Source organism: Hylobates moloch, unplaced genomic scaffold (assembly GCF_009828535.3).
Source record: "Hylobates moloch isolate HMO894 unplaced genomic scaffold, HMol_V3 SCAFFOLD_10, whole genome shotgun sequence".
NCBI lineage: Eukaryota > Metazoa > Chordata > Mammalia > Primates > Hylobatidae > Hylobates > Hylobates moloch.
The window spans coordinates 69,634,377-69,649,067 of NW_026652285.1; the positions used below are offsets into that span (position 1 = coordinate 69,634,377).

Consider the following 14,691-nt stretch of genomic DNA (forward strand, 5'->3'; position numbering starts at 1 on the left):
GTCCATGGCCTCTTAGAGACAAGTGTCATTCAATCATTCATCCATCCCATTTGCTCATATACCATTCACTGTTCACTTGCATGTGCTAATTTTTGCCTTAGGTGTTTTAAGAACAAGGATAATGAAGACACTTGGAGTCTAGTGAGGGAAATAGGGAAAAAAATGATTAGGACAATGTGGCAAATGTTAGAATATACAGTGTAAGGTGGGAAAATAAGAAGGAATGTTAAACTCTGGAAATATGGCTCTGTTTCCCTACTAATAAACTCAAGAACACTTAATATTCGTAAGAATGTGACCTCTGATTTATGTGGAATGTAGGGTTTGTTCTCCTAATGGAAATTCCCAGGGTTGCTTTTTCAGTTCACTCCATTTGTACTCTATTCTGGGAAGAATTTTCCTCACTCGATGCAGGTTTAGTGACATTGAGGTTTCCCTTAGAAGTCTCATTAGGCTGTTCAGGTTGAAGGTTCAGGGCCTGTATCCCCTTCTTGAAATGCATATGGCTCCTTTATGGTTTAAATCCGTAGAACTTTATGAGTTCTTTTATTTCAGCTTTTATTTTAAATATAGGGGATACCTGTGCAGGTTTGTTACATGGGTATTTGCACACCGTAGAAAGTTTTCTGTAAAACTTAGAGCCTTTTTTTAATCGGCAGGATACATATATAACTCATTTTTAAGCTCTGATAAAGAAGTCTTTAGAGTAAAAACTTTAGAAATATACTTCACTGGTTCTTAATGTAATGTGTTCCTAGTTTTTTTATATTCCATGATAATTACTAATATTTGTGTAGCTTTATTATGGCCTTTTTGGGAAATTTTAATCTTTGTTACTCTATATGCCTTCACAGTTCTAGAATTTCTCTTGCTAGGATTGTAGATGAGAGAGTATATATCTCTTTGATGTTAAAAACTTTTCCTAAAATGAATAGTTTTCTACTAAACCTCTGGTGCTAAAACAACTGTTTTTTTGGTTGCTTTTTATAGCACTTGAATTCATCTTTCGTTGCATTATTATATTCCGTCCAAGCAATGATGGTCAGAAGCAGAAACACGATGTAACTTTCCTATCTATATATTGTGTTTATTACCTTTGTTCAGATGTAATCAATACGAAGTATTAGGTTATGGTAATTTGCTTAGTGAAGTGGGATGCCAGAAAACACCAATCATATTGATGTCTGTTGATACCTTTCGAAACTGTTTAACCTCTGAATATTTTTTAGCAGACTGTTGTTAAAAAGTTTTAGATAGTTAAACCATGATTATTTTTAAACAGCTTTAAACACTTACACAATGGTTATTTTCCCCCTTCTTATAACTCCTTCTTTTCACCTTGCTGCAAAGCAGAAACACTGATACCATGCCTAGGACAGATGTTACTACAAGCAAGATTAGATCGTCTCAAGGCAGTGCAAAAAGTTTAGGATAAGACAGAACTTGGTAATGGGTGTCTCTCTATATGGCTTGTCGTGTAACTGAAGGAGAAATCTAAGTGCAATGTATTTCTTTTTTTTTAAGAGTTTTTTCCTCCAACCATATAAAATATTCTATATTAAAAGATTGAAAAATAAAGTTATAAAAGAAATAAAAATCACCCATCATTCCACCACCCAGAGATTACTACTTACAGGAATTCCATTTGAATATCAGAATGCACAGCATCAGCTTTAGGGACCAAATAGCAGCTTTGAAATTTTATCTTCAAAGAGGTTCTAATTAGTATGCTGTAAGCCACCTCCCATGGATATTGGAAAACATTTTGGTGCAAGCAGAAGGATGCTTTGAATCTGTTATCCTTAACCTTTTGGGTCTGTCCAGTAGAAAAATGTGTACTGAGAGTTTTCAAAGCTAGGGAGAGTTATTCACAACAATGAGCCAGCTCCAAGGTATTCCTAGACAACTTGGGAGGGAAGTGGAAATTGTGCAGAAACTGTCTTGAAAAGGCAAAGATTCCAAGACAGTAAGCCTACAGATCAAGGACACTGCATTCTAAGAGTTCCCACTGGGTCCTAGGAGGACAGCAACACCTCTTGGATGTTCTAGAGCAGTAGTCTTGTTAATAGTGCTCTTGTTTAACTGTTGTATTTGACTGGTATTTATAAAATGCTTCCGTGTGCTAGCCACGGAACAGTAAACAAGTAAACAGTAAACAAGACAGACATGGTCCTTGCCCTTATGGAACTTTCTATCCAATGGGGAAAATAAACATTGAACAAATAATGATAAGCCTGCAATGGTTATGAAGGAGAAGTACAGGATGCTGAGGGAATGTCTAAACAGGAGACTCTACATAGTCTGATGAGTCAAGTAAAGCTTCCAGAGGAGGTGGCTGTTAAACTAAAACCTGACAGATGGGTTAGTGTGAGTTAGGTAAAGAGGGAGGAGAAAAGCACCTCAGACAAAAGAAACAGATTGTGCCAAAGCCCTGAGATAGAAAAGCATAGTATTTTCAGGAAGCTGAAATAAATTCAGTAAGAAGAGAGTTGCTCAGGAAGAAGCTGAAGAGGCAAGCAGAGGCCAGGTCACTTCATTAAGGAGTCATCATTTGGTGGAAACACAGCAGGTCTCAGCCTTGAGATCACCCAGGATCCATGGCCTCTGGCTGACTTTGATTTCTAGAAAAATTACAAATCTTGGTCAGGCCCATTGGCTTATGCCTGTAATCTCAGCACTTTAGGAGGTCAAGGCAGGAGAATTGCTTGAGGTGAGGAGTTTGAGACCAGCCTGGACAACATAACAAGGCTCTGTCTCTACAAAAAATAAATTTTAAAAAATTAGCTGGGCGTGGTGATGCATGCTTGTAGTTCCATCTGCTCAGGAGGCTGAGGTGGGAGGATTGCTTGATCCCAGAAATTCAAGGTTGCAGAGCTATGATGGCACCACTGCATTCCAGCCTGGGTGACAGCATGAGACCTGTCTTAAATTCCAAATCTTGGAACAATGAGTGCTGAACACCAGAGATTTTGTTGAAAATTTCTACTCTCTGAAACAGATAAAGAAACCTCTCCATTCTTACATTAGCCAGAATATCTGTCTCCCATGTCTTGCCTGAAGCTGTTAGAGAGCTGAGGGGCTCATTGGTGGGCAGAACTAGATGCACTCAGCTAAGGAGAATTTCTGTCAGTAGCCCCAGGACCTACTGGTAGGCAACCATCAGGTAGCTGGGAAACATTCTAAGTTGGGCTGGAGGCACACCAAGCCTTAATTATAAAACATAAAACATTTTGTGAGTGACAAAATTATAGAACATAAAATGTGAATGAGGAAAAACTGCCTAATTACGCTAATTATTCATAGCTTCTACAAGGATGTTTTACTGTTAATCTGGTTTTATTATATATCATTTTCCTATTCATTAGAAATCACTGAGCTTTAAGTTGTTTCATATCTAATCCTGCAGACTCTTAAAAATTCTTAAAATTCTGAATTGCATCAGTATAGCAGTTTCTCTAATATCAAAGGAGGCAAGAGTTTCTGTCACTTACATAGAGATGTTTTTATATTTTGGGATGTTCAGGAATCTAACTTAATTTTAATTATGGTAATTAGTTGTATGAGATAATAAAGCACCTTTTAGCCCATGTAAAATGAATTGCCTTTTTAAAAAGCCTGGAACTTCTGGGGTAAAAACAAACAACTTGGATTTTGAAGGAAATGGAACATAAACAGCAATCGATATCCTCAGGCTTAATGGTATTGAATATACTCTATATATTGAATATATTCTAAATAGCAATGCCAGCAGAAGCAGAAGTGAAGAGGTAAACTGAAGACTTGGAAGTATAATCATAATATTTTTTAAATGGAATCTAACTTATTTTCCATTTTTTCATCAGTGAAAAGAAATACATAATGAACACATGATTGGAACAATTTTTAAATTTAAATTAAGTGAACATCTGAGTAGAAAAAAGATAAAATAGCACTGTTGTAAAATCAGAATAGCAAGTTGAGGAATAATGAGAAGTTGCTGTTCTGGAACTTGAAACAGAAACTACCCATAAGGCCCCATAGTACACTAGAAGGAGTTTGGGCTTTGAGGTAGATTTTTACCTTATCATTTCTTAGCTGTATACCTTTCAGCATACAGACCATCCTCTCAGTGCCACAATCTGCTCTAAAATGTCACTAATTCTACCCATGTCATAGGGTGATTGTGAGAATTAGATAAAATATATAAAGCAGCTATTAATGTGGTATCAGAAACATAATAGGTGTTTAGTAAAAGGCAACTGCTGTTAATTTTTGAGAGGCACCCCAGCCTAAAGCAGGCCAAAACCCACTGCTCAACCAGGGACATGCCCAGCAAGCTCTACAAAGAAACTGAATACAAACAGAGGAAAAGCTAAAGAGAGAAAAACAAAACTTTAACTTGAAAAGAAATAAAGAGCAGTGGAGGAAATGAAGTCAAAATAAACTCCAAGCCAAAGAGAGTTCCTGACGTTTTAACAATCCGTGAATGGATTCCAGTCCCCCTACCCTCCCTGCACCTGCCCCAACTCCTGCCAAAGGTAATGAGAGCAAAGAATAATGAGAGCAAGGAATGTGTCCAATGCACATTGAAAGCCACAGCCACTGGCCAAAAGCAATTCCAAAAAGCTCAGCACATGTTCAAGTAGGAGAAGACTCCATTATCTTCCTAAAGGAACATGAGCAAGAAGCCTAACCTCAGGCCATGCTAATGGAAAATGACTTGAAGTTTATCCTAATATAAATAATTGCAATGTGTGTCTAAAGACAGCATTGGTGAAAGGTCTTTCCTAGTTAAAGGGGTGGGAGTAAGCGGAAGTGTTGACCTTGAAGTACATAGAGTCTATTAAATGACTCATCTAAGATGGCAGAGAAGAGTTTCTCTGAGTAGATGGTTTGTCAACAGTCAAGGGTTACCCTCTACAAGGATCTTTTTACTTTTACCTTTGATTAAGTCTCTGTGGAATATGCTACAAAACCTTAACTTTCTCAAAGAGAATTGACTGAAGCACTGTAACCGTTTCTGAATATCTTGGGCTTATCATCACTAGCCTCAGTACATTCTGGCAGAGATGGTTGTGGTTGTAGGTGATATGGAACAGTGGATTGGATGGGTTTAGCTCCTGCATACAGGGTACACCACACCGGCTGCCCTTGCATGCTTCATATCTGTCCTGATCAGTGCATCTGCATTGTGACACAGTGATGCCATTGGGGACCATTTCCCTATCTCTTTCTCAGTTGTCTGACTTTTCCAGCACTCGTCAGCTTTAGCATAAAAAGGCCACCTCTTAAGGAAGTCATCAGCTGGTCAACCTTTCTGTGAACTGGCTGATCGTAGGGTGCAAGCTTCTGGTCAGTGACTTCGATGTTTTAGTTGTTGCTAGGCACTCAGGGATCTTTTATTCACTATTGAAGTCAAATTTTAAAATGGGATTATTTTTTGCTTTGTTTTTCTTTGTTGTTTTTGGTTTGTTTTGAGCTCATAACCATTATTAATGCTTGCAGTGCTAGAAAGGAGGCCTCTAGGTAAATGTGATTTTGCTGTACTGTCTCAGGTTTATATTGGGTGGTGACCATATAAAACGAAATTTAGAACTTAATTTAAAGCTTCAACAAAAATGACTACTACCCTGTGGAAACAAAACTGTGCCCATATAAATGCTTTGGAAAGCTTGATTTAACTGGACAATACCAATTCTGTTATAGAACCCTAAAGAATATTCTAATTTTCAGAAGAAACAGTAAGCTTACCTCAGAGGCCCGTGCTAAAGAATTAGCAGGTAAGCCTTCATAGATTCAAAGGAGTTTGACTTCAAGAACTTTTAAGTTTACAGCACGGGTAAAACTAGAAAGAAAGAAGTAAAGACCCTTAGAGTTAAGGAGAAGCAAGTTTCCAGGCATGTAGGATGAAGACTTTTATTTGTCTGAACAGACTCCTGAAGAAATTCATATTTTAAGTTTTTGGGCCTGTTTTGGAAAAATACTCAAAGTGTGTTTTTCCTCTGCTCTCACACCACAACAATCAACACAGAAGGCTTCTGTGACCAAATGTGGGCGTTTTCCCCAGAAACCAAGCAGCAGACACCAGCTGGGTGCCCTCTAATTTAATACCAACACTGTCTACCTGGAGATAGCATCAGATCCCACAGGGCGAAGGCTCAATCCCCAAAATTGCTGCTCCTCTACATATACGCTAGTTGCGCAGATCCAGGCCTCCAGAACTTCTGACTGACCAGCTTCAAATTGGAGTTCCCAAAACCTCCTCTTTGGGTTTGATTAATTTGCTGGAGTGGCTCGCAGAACTCAGGCAAACAGTTCTATTTACTGATTTATTACAAAGGATGTTACAGACGATACAGATGAAGAAATGCATAAACGGGGGAAGCAGCATGGAGTCTCTATGCCCTCCCTGGGCCTGCCACCCTCCAGGCAGCCCTCCAAACCTGTCCTCTTGGGTTTTTATGGAGGCTTCGTTATGCAGGCATGTTGATTAAACCACTGACCACTGGTGATCAGCTTGACCTTCAGTGCCTCTTCCCTCCCTGGAAGTTGAATGGGGCCAAAAGTTTCAACCCTCTAATCCTGCCTTGGACTTTCTGGTAAGCAGCCCTACCCTGAAGCTCTGAGTCAGTATTAGCATACAAAAAGATAAGCTCTTTGGAGATTCCAAGGATTTTAGGAATTGTATTTAGGAAACTGGGAAGGAAGACCAAATATATATTTCACAGCATCACAGCCTCACATCTGCCAAGCCCAGTATTTCTGCTTCAAACTTACAGAAACCCAGAGGGGTGTGAGGGAAGTGTCTCATTCAAATTGTGATTCCAAATGTGGCAGAAATCAAGCTGATTATCATGAATTTACGGGAATAGAAAGTTTAAGGCTATTAGGTACAGCATCTTCTGATGATCAGCAAAGGAAGGGGCTTGACTCCATGGTGTCCGGAGTTCATCTTTTATGTTACCTGTCTCTCCTGTTGGAGGTGGGGGTGGGAGTGTACACATGGTATGTGAAGTTACAAGTCATGCTAGTTCCCAGTCATTGGACTGATGGATTTTTTGGGTGGACATTCAGAACCAAAGAAAAAATTACAGAGCCACAAAACAAAGAAAACATGAAGGACAAGGATAGGAGTATGGTCCTGAGTCTTCTCCCACAGTAGAGGAGGCCTTCTGACTCCCTCCTCAAGTATATGCCTGAATCAAGTGGGCTAAAGGAACTAGATGCTGTAAAAGCTCCCTTTTGAGAGATCTACCTGAAGTGGTTAGCAGTTGATTATCACACTAAAGAAATAATAAAAGCCATGTTTCATGTAGATGTTGGCTTGCCTTGGTCATTTGTGAAGACCATAAGACGGCTGTTCTGTCTTGGGAGATGAGGCAGGAGATGAACATGTAAGTCTTGTCAGATGCACCAGAGCCCAGTAAAGAATGGACACCACAATGTAACTCACATTATAGCAACTCTTTATCTTTAGCAAGGTTCTTGTGGGATAGATATAGTAGTAGGTCTCTTTCCTAAACCCATTTGCCAGAAAATTAAAAAGACGTGGCACTTTTTATAGATGACAGATGGTGATCACAGTAGAATGCCCAGGAAATTTCTATTCATATGAAAATTTAGAGAGTTTGAGCTGGGTGATATTGTAAAATATATATTTGGCCTTCCCCATTCTCTGGCATACAATTCCTAAAATCCAAAGTGACTCTCCAAAGTAATGTCTTTTTTTTTTTTTTTAACTAATGAGTGATGACTGGCAACCCCTAGTAGCTTTAGGATGGGGCTGGTCACCAGAAAGACCAAGACATGATTAGAGGGTTGGGACTTTCAGCCCCAACCAACCTCTGGGGAGGGTAGAGGGCCTAAAGATTAGGTTGATTACCAGTGGCCAATGACTTAATCATGCCTGCGGAATGATGCCCCCATAAAAACCCAAAGCAGGAAGAAAGCTTCCAGATAGCCGAAGATATGGAGCTTCCTGTAGGGTAGCAGAGAGGGCATGGAAGCTCCACACTTCTTCCGGCATATCTCACACTAAGCATCTCTTCACTGGTATTTTTTTGTAATATCCTTTAATTTATACATATATCTGTCACACACACACACACACACACACACACACGTGTATTTTTTTAGAGACAGGTTTTGCTCTGTCCCTTAAGCTGGCGTGCAGTGGCACCATCATAACTCATTGTAGCCTGGACATCCTGGGCTCAAGCAGTCCTCCCACCCCAGCCTTCCAAAGTGCTAGGATTATAGGTGCACACTATCACATCCAGCTATTTTTAAAAATTTTTTTGTTGAGATTCTCACAATGTTGCCCAGGCTGGTCTTCAACTATTAGCCTGAAGTGAATGATCCTCCTACCCCAGGCTCCCAAATTGCTGGGATTATAGGTGTGAGCTGCTGCACCCAGCCATATCCTTCATAGTAAACCAGTAAACATGTTTCCCTGATTTCTGTGAGCCACTGTAGCGAATTAAAACTAAAGAGAGGGTCTTGGGAACCCCAGCTTGATCCAGTTCATCAGAGGTTCCAGAGCCCCAGGCTTGTAACTGGTGTCTGAAAAGGGGACAGTCTTGTGGGACTGAACCCTCAACCTGTGGGATCTGATGCTGTCTCCAGGTAGATAGTGTCAGAATTGAATTGGTGGGATTCAGCTGATATCCAGTGCAGAATTGATTGTTTGATTGGAGTGGGGAGACCCCCACTCGTTTGGTCACACAAGTCTGTGTTGATTGTTGTTGAATGAGAAAATAGGAAAAACATGTTTGTGTTTTCCATACTCATAACTGAAAAAGAATTATATTTTCTTTAAGTTATATTTTTTTAACTTTAAAAGGAGTTTCATGAATTGTTGCCTTTGAATTGAGGAACCCCTCAGCTGGCCTGGCATGGTGGCTCATGCTTGTAATCCCAACTACTTAGAAGGCTGAGGCAGGAGGATCGCTTGAGCCCAGGAGGTGGAGGTTGCAGTGAGTCGGGATTGCGCCACTGCACTCTAGCCTGGGCAACAGAACAAGACCCAGCCTTAACAAAAAGAGAGAGAGAAAAAGAAAAGAAACCCCAAAGATTGGAATGAAGTACGTGGACCAGGTATATTTTCCATATCACTAAATTTATCCGTGAATATTTGCCTGAAGTGTTGAAGGATATCTGAATCAACTCTAGTTAGAGTCAGGTTCGGTGCCTTGTTAGGCCTATGATTAATCTTAGTAAATGCTTATTTGAATGCATAGAAGCCAAATCATTGGAGAACAAGTGGAATATAGGCACATAACTAACTGTTTTGAGATAAAAGAAGAAGCCATTAAAGACTGGTAAGTGCTTACAATTCAAGGAACTAGTCATTAGAGTGGGATATGGTTATCTGCTTTAAACAATAAAAATAATATAAAACTGCTGACGGAAAAAAAAATCTGTCTTCTAATTCAGATGATTATTTGGCTATGGTTTGTACTTTGGGTAAATTCAGGCTTATTGATCAAAAATTCACTTTATAGGCCGATGGGCAAAGTTTGACTTAAATGCTGCAGACACAGCCCTGGAAGCTTAGTACCTCCAGATGATCTTTAAGTATTATTCTGGAATAAAAGCCAGAAAAATGGGAATTCTGCTCTTGCCCTGGACCAACTCAAGTGGACATAATGTCCCTAACTTCAGTTAAGATGGCAGTTCCTATTTGGAAGAACTTGTGCTGGTCATGTCAGAGGTCATTGTTAGAGGTTTGATAGGTATGTTATTAGGTGTAATTGGCACTAATCACATCCAAGGCACAGATGGAATGGCAGTTTGGGGACTGGGAGAGGGGAGACTAAGCATTGAAGCATCCCAGATTCTCAGTACACTCCTTGGAAAGAAAAAGATAATAAAGCCAAAGAACCCTCTTACCTTCTTTTGGGTTAGAAGAAGCTATGTGGACAGTGGGGGGATGGGGCTTAGGAAGTTATTTTAGATAAGATGGGTTATTGTCCACTGAAAGTAGTTTCTACCACCCACTTCAGAGAAAGTGTTGAGATTGGTATGTGAAAACTGAAGAAAAGTTTTAAGGTGGGCTCTACAGGCTCATCTGGGTTTGGCTGCAGAGAACCACCACATCTAAATCTAAAATTAGTCAAGTGCTGCATAGCAACATTTTGGTCAATGATGGACTGTATGTATACACAATGGTGGTCCCATAAGATTGTAATGGAGCTGGGGGTGGGGCGGGGGGCAAGATAGCTGACTAGAAACAGCGGCTTTTGGAGGCTGTCATCAAAAAAAAAACCGTAAGTGTGTGAATCCTTCATTGGCAACCAGAGTATCCAGGTTCTGTCATCAAAGTAGACTAGAAGGCTGGCATGACTCACAGAGAGAAGGAAGAACAGTATGGTACGACGGCCCACCTGAGAGCCACACGGGGAAGGGGAACCCTTTTCCCCCAGCCAAGGGAGGCAATGAGTGAGCGACCCATCAATGTGCTATATTCAGGAGACCCATCTTACATGCAAAGACACACACAGGCTCAAAATAAAGGGATGGAGGAAAATTTACCAAGCAAATGGAAAGCAAAAAAATAAAAAAGCAGGGGTTGCAATCCTAGTCTCTGACAAAACAGACTTTAAACCAACAAAGATTAAAAAAAAGACAAAGAAGGGCATTACATAATAGTAAAGGGAACAATTCAACAAGAAGAGCTGACTATTCTAAATATATATGCACCCAATACAAGAGCCCGCAGATTCATGAAACAAGTTCTTAGAGACCTACAAAGAGACCGACTCCCACAGAATAATAGTGGGAGACTTTAACACCCCGCCGTCAATATTAGACCAACAAGACAGAAAATTAACAATGATATTCAGGACTTGAACTCAGCTCTGGATCAAGTGGACCTAATAGACATTTACAGAACTCTCTACCCCAAATCAACAGAATATACATTCTTCACAGCACCACATGGCACTTATTCTGAAATTGACCACATATTTGGAAGTAAAATGCTCCTCAGCAAATGCAAAAGAACTGAAATTATAAAAAACCGTCTCAGCTGGGTGCGATGGCGCACGCCTGTAATCCCAGCACTTTGGGAGGCTGAGGTGGGTGGATCACGAGGTAAGGAGATTGAGACCATCCTGACTAACATGATGAAACCCCATCTCTACTAAAAATACAAAAAATTAGCCAGGTGTGGTGGCAGGCACCTGTAGTCCCAGCTACTCAGGAGGCTGAGGCAGGAAAAATGGCATACACCAGGGAGGCAGAGCTTGCAGTGAGCCGAGATTGTGCCACTGCACTCCAGCCTGGGGGACAGAGCGAGACTCCATCACAAAAAAAGAGAGACCACAGTGCAATTAGATTAGAACTCAGGATTAAGAAACTCACTCAAAACCACACAATTTCATGGAAATTGAACAACCTGCTCCTGAATGACTCCTGGGTAAATAACGAAATTAACACAGAAGTCAAGAAGTTCTTTGAAACCAATGAGAACAAAGAGACATTGTACCAGAATCTCTGAGACATAGCTAATGCAGTGTTAAGAGGGAAATGTATAGTCTAAATGCCCACATCAGAAAGCTAGAAAGATCTCAAATCGACACCCCAACATCACAAAAGAGCTAGAGAAGCAAGAGCAAACTAATCCAAAAGCTAGCAGAAGACAAGAAATAACTAAGATCAGAGAAGAATTGAAGGAGGTTGGAGACACGAAAAACCCTCCAAAAAAATCAACGAATCCAAGAGCTGTTTTTTTAAAGATTAACAAAATAGATAGACCTCTAGCTAGACTAATAAGAAGAGAGAGAAGCATCAAATAGACACAATAAAAAACAATAAAGGGGATATCACCACTGACGCCACAGAAATACAGACTACCATCAGAGAATAGTATAAACACCTCTATACAAATAAACTAGAAAATCTAGAAGAAATGAATAAATTCCTGGATGCATACACCCTACCAAGACTAAACCAGGAAGAAGTCGAATCCCTGAATAGACCAATAACAAGCTCTGAAATTGAGGTAGTATTTAATAGCCTACCAACCAAAAAAAGCCCAGGTCTAGATGGATTCACAGCTGAATTCTACCAGAAATACAAGAGTAACTAGTACCCTTCCTTCTGAAACTATTCCAAACAATTGAAAAGGAGGGACTTTGCCCTAACTCATTTTATGAAGCCAGCATCATCCTGATACCAAAACTGAGAAGAGATGCAACAACAACAAAAAAACTTCAGGCCAATATCCCTGATGAACATCAATGCGAAAATCCTCAAGAAAATACTGGCAAACTGAATCCAGCAACATATCAAAAAATTTATCCACCACGATCAAGTCAGCTTCATCCCTGGGATGCAAGCCTGGTTCAACATATATAAATCAGTAAATGTAATCCATCACATAAACAGAACCAAAGACAAAAACCACATGATTATCTCAATAGATGCGGAAAAGGCCTTTGATAAAATTCAATATCCCTCCATGTTAAAAACTCTGAATAAACTACGTATTGATGGAACATATCTCAAAATAAGAGCTATTCATGACAAATCACAGCCAATACCATATTGAATGTGCAAAAGCTGGAAGCATTCCCTTTGAAAACTGGTACAAGATGAGGATGCCCTGTCTCACCACTCCTATTCAACATAGTATTGGAAGTTCTGGCTAGGGCAATCAGGCAAAAGAAAGAAATAGAGGGTATTCAAATAGGAAGAGAGGGAACCAAGTTGTCTCTGTTTGCAGACGACATGATTTTATATTTAGAAAACCCCATTATCTCAGCCCAAAAACTTCTTGAACTGATAAGCAACTTCAGCAAAGTCTTAGGATACAAAATCAACATGCAAAAATCACAAGCATTTCTTTACACCAACAATAGGCAAGCAGAGAGCCAAATCATGAATGAACTCCCATTCGCAATCACTACAAAGAGAATGAAATACCTAGGAATACAGCTAACAAGGGACATGAAGGACCTCTTCAAAGACAACTATAAACCGCTGCTCAAGGAAATAAGAGAGGACACAAACAAATGGAAAAACCTTCCATCCTCATGGATAGGAAGAATCAATATCATGAAAATGGCCATACTGCCCAAAGTGATTTATAGATTCAATGCTCTTCTCATCAAACTATCATTGACATTCTTCACAGAATTAGAAAAAACTATTTTAAATTTTATATGGAATCAAAGAAGACCCCATATAGCCAAGACAATCCTAAGCAAAAAGAGCAAAGCTGGAGGCATCACACTATCTGACTTCAGACTATACTACAAGACTACAGTAACCAAAACAACATGGTACTGGTACCAAAACAAACATATAGACCAATGGAGTAGAACAGAGACCTCAGAAATAATACCACACATCTACAACCATCTGATCTTCAAAAAACCTGACAAAAGCAATGGGGAAAGGATCTCCTATTCAGTAAATGATGCTGGGAAAACTGGCTAGCCATATTCAGAAAACTGAAACTGGACCCCTTCCTTACACCTTATACAAAAAATAACTCAGGATGAATTAAAGACTTAAATGTAAAACCCAAAACCATAAAAACCCTAGAAGAAAACCTATGCAACACCATTCAGGACATAGTCCTGGGAAAAAACTTCATGACAAAAACACCAAAAGCAATTGCAACAAAAGCCAAAATTCACAAATGATGTTAAACTAAAGAGCTTCTGCACAGCAAAAGAAGCTATCATCAGAGTGAACAGGCAACCTACAGAATGGGAGAAAATTTTTGCAAACTACCCATCTGACAGACGTCTAATAATTAGCTAAAATTTACAAGGAACTTAAACATATGTACAAGAAAAAAACAACCCCATCAAAAAGTGGGCAAAGGGTATGAACACACACTTCTCAAAAGAAGACATTTACACAGCCAACAAACATGAAAAAAAGCTCAACATCACTGATCATCAGAGAAATGCTAATCAAAATCAACCACAATGAGATACCATCTCACGACAGTCAGAATGGCAATTATTAAGAAGTGAGGAAACAATGTTGGTGAGGGTGTGGAGAAATAGGAACACTTTTACACTATTGGTGGGAATGTAAATTAGTTCAACCATTGTGGAAGACAGTATGGCGGCGATTCCTCAAAGATCTAGAATCAGAAATACATTTGACCCAGCAATTCATTCCATTACTGGGTATCTACCCAAAGGAATATAAATCATTCTACTATAAAGACACACACACACACACACACACACACACACACACACACACACACACAACACACACACACACACACACACACACACACACACACACACACACACATTTTTTGAGACAGAGTCTCAAAATGTCACCTGGGCTGGTGTGCAATGGCATGATCTTGGCTCACTGCAACCTCCGCCTCCCAGATTCAAGTGATTCTCTTGCATCAGCCTCCCAAGTAGTTGGGATTACAGGCACCTGCCACCACGCCCAGCTAATATTTTGCATTTTTAGTAGAGACAGGGTTTCACTATGTTGGCCAGGCTGGTCTCAAACTCCCGACCTCATGATCTGCCCGCCTTGGCCTCCCGAAGTGCTGGGATTACAGGTGTGAGCCACTGCACCCGGCCACACACATATGTTTATTGTAGTGCTATTTACAATAGCAAAGACATGGAACCAACCAAAATGCCCATCAGTGATAGACTAGATAAAGAAAATGTGGTGCGTACACACTATGGAATACTATGCAGCCATAAAAAGGAATGAGAT

The 14,691-nt window shown here is 39.9% G+C and overlaps 1 protein-coding gene across 2 annotated transcripts in view; it reads left to right on the forward strand.

Annotated features, from left to right (window-relative positions):
• TDRD7 (tudor domain containing 7) overlaps nt 1-14,691 on the forward strand; it is an 86,724-nt gene that overhangs the window by 32,513 nt on the left and 39,520 nt on the right. The window lies entirely within an intron of this gene.